This window comes from Polypterus senegalus, chromosome 4, assembly GCF_016835505.1.
Source record: "Polypterus senegalus isolate Bchr_013 chromosome 4, ASM1683550v1, whole genome shotgun sequence".
NCBI classification, from domain to species: domain Eukaryota; kingdom Metazoa; phylum Chordata; class Cladistia; order Polypteriformes; family Polypteridae; genus Polypterus; species Polypterus senegalus.
In genome coordinates this window covers 190,192,291-190,200,034 of record NC_053157.1, presented here as the reverse complement: position 1 = coordinate 190,200,034, position 7,744 = coordinate 190,192,291, and the positions used below count along the sequence as shown (strand labels likewise).

Here is a 7,744-nt window from a genome sequence, read left to right as displayed (position 1 = left end):
AAGGTCCCAATGAGCACAGTGGCCTCCATCATCCGTAAGTGGAAAAAGTTCGAAACCACCAGGACTCTTCCTAGAGCTGGCCGGCCATCTAAACTCAGCGATTGGACGAGAAGGGCCTTAGTCAGGGAGGTGACCAAGAACCCGATGGTCACTGTCAGAGCTCCAGAGGTCCTCTGTGGAGAGAGGAGAACCTTCCAGAAGGATAACCATCTCTGCAGCAATCCACCAATCAGGCCTGTATGGTAGAGTGGCCAGATGGAAGCCACTCCTTAGTAAAAGGCACATGGCAGCCCACCTGGAGTTTGCTAAAAGGGCACCTGAAGGACTCTCAGACCATGACAAACAAAATTCTCTGGACTGATGAGACAAAGATTGAACTCTTTGAAATGAATGCCAGGCATCACATTTGGAGGAAACCAGGCACCGCTCATCACCAGGCCAATACCATCCCTACAGTGAAGCATGGTGATGGCAGCATCATGCTGTGGGGATGTTTTTCAGTGGCAGGAACTGGGAGACTAGTTATGATAAAGTGAAAGATGACTGCAGCAATGTACAGAGACATCCTGGAAGAAAACCTGCTCCAGAGCTCTCTTGACCTCAGACTGGGACGACGGTTTATCTTTCAGCTGGACAACGACCCTAAGCACACAGCCAAGATATCAAAGGAGTGGCTTCAGGACAACTCTGTGAATGTCCTTGAGTGGCCCAGCCAGAGCCCAGACTTGAATCCAATTGAACATCTCTGGAGAGATCTTAAAATGTCTGTGCACCGACACTTCTCATTCAACCTGATGGAGCTTGAGAGGTGCTGCAAAGAGAAATGGTAGAAACTGGCCAAGGATAGGTGTGCCAAGCTTGTGGCATCATATTCAAAAAGACTTGGGGCTGTAATTGCTGCCAAAGGTGCATCGACAAAGTATTGAGCAAAGGCTGTGAATACTTATGTACATGTGATTTCTCAGTTTTTTTATTTTTAATAAATTTGCAAATACCTCAAGTAAAGTTTTTTCACATTGTCATTATGGGGTGTTATGTGTAGAATTCTGAAGAAAAAAAATGAATTTAATACATTTTGGAATAAGGCTGTAACATAACAAAATGTGGAAAAAGTGATGTGCTGTGAATACTTTCCAGATGCACTGTAGATAGATACTTTATTAATCCGAAGGGGAAATTCACAAATAGGATATCATATTATATAGGATGTCATATTATAAAAAAAAGGTTTTAAGGTGTTACGAACTTCTTGGCATTGGCTTCATTATAAACAATTTATATTCTCAAATGAACCCAAGTACATAAAATTTAATACAAAAATAACCTTTTCTTGCTAGAACATGACAAATTTAGCCTACCAGATGAGACCATTTAGTCCATCAAGCTGGTTTCTTTAGCTAATAGCTAAGTGGTCCCAAAGGCCTTTGCCCATTGCTTATGCAGACATTTCTTCATATACAACAGAATCAGATCCATTGCTAAATCACACTATTTTTGAAATTATTTGTGATGCCATATTTGATCACATGCTGTACATGCAGATGATATCCATCTGACCTATATGTGCAATAATCACATTATTGCATAGTAAAGTAACAAGCTGACAGTCAGCGCAGTGGAATTGGATGTTGTGTTGTGGACAACCCAAGTAATTGCACTTGCCATACTATCCTAATCATAACACATTTTAGAAAAATATTCAAATTAATTTGTGAGTGAACCCATCAGAAATGTATGAATATTTATCCTTTACACATATATTTTTATCAGCCTTTGAAAACCATTCCTAAAATTAAATTATTATTACTCCCATTTTTTATTAGAGTTTAGCCAATATTATTTATTTTACAGTTGCAAACCAGAAAAGCATCCTTTATCTTAATATAGTTAAACATATAAATCTATTCAGATATATTATAGCTGAAGCGATTGCACTCTAAATATTTTCCCTTAATGTTGCTCTGTTATGGAGCCATAACATTTACTCTTAAATTGTTGATAATATTTTGAAACTTTGTTTATGTAGCTCATCTTTTTATCATAAACTTAAATAACCCAAAATACTTCTGCCTAGCAAGTGAAAAAAGCTTATAATTACAATGTTCTAAGATTATTTTACAAGGATTTTTCTCCAAATTATGAAATATCTAATTTATTAAGTGGTAAATTTCTGGAACAGCATCCACAACATGATTCTGGCTGTGTGAATATAATAAATGCTGGCAATAGCATGGCAACTTACAGTGCCAGTTCAACAACAATACAACAAAGAAAGGGTGCTATTGTATTTATACTTACGCAGTATGATGTGAAAACTGTTTTTTTCATATTACATAACATTCTCAAACCTGCTTAATCCAAATTTAGGTCACAGTTTTCTGGAGCCCATTAGAGCAGCACTGAATGTAGGGCAGGAAACAACACTGGACAGGGCATCTATCGATTGCAGGGCCAACTCAAAAACACTGGGGCAATCTTGGAATCATCAGTTAACATAACGTGCAGATCCTTAAGGTTGCTAATGGGTATGGGACACAGACAAACATGTACAGAATGTATAAAATTCACATAAATAATCTAGGGATCAAAATCTAAGACATTGGATCTATGAGGCAGCAGCACTACTCACTGTATCATCCTGTTTATTTATGCATTTAAAAGTACGTATCAGATATTTTTGATTTTACTGAGTAGGAATCATTATGGTAAATAAGCATTTCCTGAGAGTTGTTTGGGTTAAAACCTGCATCAGAAGATCTTAGGTGACTAACAGGTATGGTAAAGGTATAGTGCTGCAATTTAAAACTTTGCTGTGTAAGTAAAAGTAGGGTTTGAAATGAATTCTGCATTTAACAGAGGCCAGTGTAATGTAGCCAATTAAGAGAGAATGTGAAGTTGCAGGGAGCATTGTTTGCCAGGTTTATATCTCCCGAACTGTGAATTTTGGTTTTACAGAAATGTATTATAAAATACTTTGTAACTGTACCATCTAAATACTTTGCAAATGTATTCTTGATGTTTACTGTGAAAGTTGTTACAAAAGAAAAGGTTTAGGTTTTAAAATTTAGAGCAACATTCTCATTATTAAGGCATTAATAAACTGCAATTATTAAGGGCAAATACATTTGTAGGTCATATTCAAAAAAGTTGATCTAAATGTATTTTATAAGTTCCATTGACGTTATTAAAAACAATTTCTTTGAACTGTAAAATGTGCATAGTTGATGATAAGCACCTGCTTTTGAATCAAGTGGGCCTTGGGATATATTGTCTATGATGTTAATATGGGTTTCATTATACTGTATAATGGGATATTGCAGTATTGTGGACTGATTTACCAGAACGTTTGGCAAGGTTGATGTTAACATTGAAAGTGATACAAAGCATACAGTAATTACAGAAAAAAATGTAATGGAAATACTGCAGAATCTATGGACATTATGAAAGACAGGAAGGCATATATTTAGAAGATGTTCATCCTTTTGTAGAAGACAAATGCAGGTGTGAAAAAATTGAGAATTCTTCATTTTTTTAAGGGTTTTATTCATTGAATTGAGTTAATATTGTATACTTTCAAGTATTTTAGTTATTACTGTGAGGTGTGTTGTAATTTAGAGTGATTGGGGCATTATTTAGTGTTGTTTAAGAGGGAGCTGGATAACTTATAATAGTTGATAGAGCATATAATGCTTCTTTTCAAATTATTTTCAAGGTGGCAGAATGATTTCTAGAGACAGTTTTTTTTTTATTTTTGTGCTTGTAAGAATTACTTATGAAGGCTTTGAAATAACTTCAGATTTTGTGTCCGGTGCCCTTTACTCAACGGTATGAGAAAACCCCCAATGTGATATACTATTCAACTCATCTTTATGTCTAGTTTGTAAGATGTCAAGCTTTTTGGGCTCTCCCTAATTTTTTGGCCTTCTATATCAAAAAAGCCTTCATTTTTAGTCTCATTTTAGACCACATTTTGTGCTGGAAATTACACCACGTCAAACACATCAGCTTGGGGTGTGTCAGTAGTGGTTTGGGACATCTTAGGTTACGGGGAAGAATTTGGATCTAAGACTGTCAATTATCCAAGTTTCCTCTTGACCTAGAATGAAGGAGCACAATATGGAGGAACCAAAGGAACCATTCTGGTAACATTTCAAGAATGTTGTTTTCTTATGCCTGCTGCCAGAAATCTTCTTCTGTTTGTCTTGTCTCCTTTTGCAACCATTATGATAAAGTATAAACCAATAGGTGTCTTTTTTTATCAAAAATGATCAGAAGGACTTGAAATTGTACACGCCATATCAACAAACTCATGGGGTCAATGTTATTCCTTTTCACAAAACAGAAAAAATGGGGATTGCAAATATAGGCATGCAGAGTGTCATTTTACACTACTTTGAGGTAGCTTATCTAGAACATGATATTATTGATATTTCTTTACCAGTGGTTCTTGCCCCCTAGGAGCCACTCCCATAAGGTAACAAGTGACAAATTTCAAACATAAGAATGTGGGGTTTCATTACTGACTATTTCAGGGGAGGTAATGAGACGCCCGTGGTTGCTCCCCAGGAACATTTGTAGAAGGGGCGTCCCGCCCGCCACAACATACAGAAAAAGGTGTGGAATCTTTAGTACAAACTTTTTTATATAGTAATTGTCAGTAGTGATTCATGTTTGTGACTCAATACAGTATTTGATTTTTCATTGGAAGAAAAATGAGTTTTCCAGCTCCTTAGTACAACTCTTTTCAAAAAGTGAAGACAACATCAATTCACCTGAAATTCTTGCTTAATCCAATTTTGGCTGTGCCATAGAGAAGTGGAGCCAAATAGGGCAGTTTTGGGTGTGAGGCAGAAACTAACTCTGGGCATGGTACCAATCTATCATTGCCGGGGTAATTTAGAGTTACCGTTCATTCTAAAAGATGAATCATTGTGGTGTGAGGGGGAAACTGGATTATGCAGGATAAAAAGCATACTCTGAGATGTTAAGGATATGATAACTCCACACAGTGATGGATCAGAACCTGAACCCAGTTTACTAGGCAATATTACACTATACTAACTGACTACGGTAAAATGACATTACGATGACATGAAAATCAGAGATATGCTATACCAATCAGGTGAATTATTAACCAATTTCAAAAACGTAAAATCCGTATAAAATGATTAAAACATTGTAGAGGTGGGAATATTCTTAGAATAAAAAATATGATATATGGAAAATCATAAATAGAGAACATCCTTCGTAGTGATACAAGTATAAAGTTAAACCACTGTATTCGCGCTTCTTCTCAGGGTGAAAAGGGGGAGTTTTAATTGGCAATTCATAGAAACACAAAAACGTAACGGATAAATACTTCTAGACAATCTTTGGTTTACCGATTTTCAGATCTATCCACTGGCAGCCCAGGAAAGACGCAGGAGGGCGTTGTGACCTGCTTATGTAATCGCGCGTGCGCCCACCCGCGGGAGCTGGCGCACACGCCCCCTTTACTCTCCCTATCGTAGTGTCTCTTTTTCCCTTCTTTCATTCTATCCTGTCCTTCTTCAATTCTGCTGCTTGCAGGAGGAGGCGGGTCTGGCATGGTCGTGTGCTACGTGAGCAGCTGAAACTGAAAACAAATACACTACAGCACGAGTTCTTACAGGCACTACCCGATTCTCCAGAAGTACCGGGAAGCGGAGTCGCTTAACGGATACACGGCTGCCGCTTCTCCATCAGCTCAAGTATATTTGTAGTGTGGAGTTTGCTGTTACTGTCTGCTGGGGAGAAGGCGGACTCAACTCACAGGAGATCCAGTCAGACAAGCTGCATCTAAGGAACCGTTTATTTTTGGATACTTATTGACCTCGTTTGGCTCACGTACAGACACTGTGGATATACCAAAAAGGAGACGCGGTGGTCGCGTTTCAGTTTGGTGAGTTGTATTTCTAAGTGGAGCTGCTTTTAAGCCGACGTGCACTCCGCATGCTGTGCCGAAGAAACGCTTGCTGTTTAGACATTGGCGGGCAAACCACTTGAATGGTGGCAACGCTTCTCCTTCTAGCACCCACTATATTCATTTTCACTTTGTTGCATACCCGCAGTGCCCTTTATATGGGCCAATCTCGACCATACACGTTAGCTCGCTGCGCTCATTAGCTCATACTTAGGAGTCATTTTGGTTTGTGTCCGCCAGATGCCGACTGTAGGCGAGCCCGAGCAAGCAGCACACCAAGTCCCAGAAACAAAAGCATGGCTTTACACGTGGATTCGCCCGAACACGAGAAGCAGCGTAGGAAACCCCCTACATGGATTATTTATTTATTTTTTGACTAAGAGATACAGGGCAGTAGGAAATTTAAATAAATACTTAAGCTACACCCTTTCGATTCGTGTTGAAAGTCAGTGGAAGGAAATGGGTGTGTAATTGAGAGAATGTTCCAGATTTTAAAAATGTGTGCAACCCGATGACTTGTCTCGGAGGGCGTCCAATCAGACACCGAGTTTGCGATCCAGGTGTTTTGTTAATTATGAAGTAGTGCTATTAGTTTGGAGCACTGACGGACGAGCGACACGTAGTTTCCCAGTGTAATTATAAGAGACTATGCCGCTGCGTAATGCCGCATCCTCCGAACTGGAGGCCATTCCTTTAAATGGGAACTACCCGGGATTGGAGGTCCACTGTTTACACGAGTCACGTGGTCGCACTGGAATGAACGTTTGAGTGAAGTTGCAGAATCTCAATTGAATAAGGTGTGTGATACGCTCTCTTTAATGCTTGCTGTAGTGTATAACACAGTTTGATATTATACGAATAATGTACTCAACGTGATGAAATGAATGCGGATTAACACAACATTAAAACGAACGCGTTTTTTTCTCGAATGGTGTATTAAAGTAACTGATAAGAACCACAAGCTGCCTTGACTTTTAACCACCTCAGATGATGATGATGATGAAAATAAACACTTTTTGCTGTTTCATATTTCTTCCTCTGAAGTGTAATCGGAGCTGAAACGATTCATTCTTTTAAGACGATCAGAAAACACCCTAGTAGGTTAGTGTAACGCAGGGGTCCATATGTTCATTCCTGTGATGTCGCAGTTCCCAAAGGTTTCATGTCCAAAGCAGTTTTTTTTTTTTTTTAAATAAAAAGCCATATTTTACTAAAGCAACAAGACTGTCCACTCCTAATTACTTCTTTTTTTGCCTTAATCAGCCACGAGTTAATAATTAGGTTAAAATGTAAAAAGAAAGCAGCAGCTAAATATATCTCAGTCCTCTTTACACTTGGGTGTTTCCATCAGGAAATATCTGTTTAGATAAAATGTTTGGAAAGAAATGGAAGGCAAAAAAGAACTGATGATTGCTTAGCTGCTCAGGTCCACACAAAGTTTGGATGATATTCCTAGGAATAAAAATATACAATAAAGTATAACCTGTATTGGCAGAGTGAAAGCTGGACAATGAAATAACACATTTTGTTATTGGCAAGGAATGGCACCTAATGAAGCAATTTAATTTAAAAAAACTGCAACCACAATGGCCTAACAAGACTCTCAGCTTGAGGACCACATGGTTGGGTGTGCAGCCAGTCCTGATATACTATGATACAAGACAGAAACCAGAGTTGAACGGGAGACCAGTACATCATAAACCATGCTCGCACATTTACATTTTTTTTTTCCCCAGATCAGTTTATAGTGGCTAATTAATGCCAGCAGTTATACCACCTGAGCTTTAGAATAAGTAATTCGCT

General features: G+C 38.4%; 1 protein-coding gene across 2 annotated transcripts in view; it reads left to right on the top strand.

Annotated features, from left to right (window-relative positions):
- The first annotated feature begins 5,496 nt into the window (after positions 1-5,496).
- The window catches only part of rnf24 (ring finger protein 24), a 65,121-nt gene continuing 62,873 nt past the window's right edge, over positions 5,497-7,744 (top strand). Inside the window, exon 1 of one of the 2 annotated variants that reach the window (XM_039751816.1) lies at positions 5,497-5,920. The gene's annotated coding sequence lies outside the window, so the exon portion shown is untranslated. The other variant, XM_039751817.1, reaches the window with a different exon arrangement.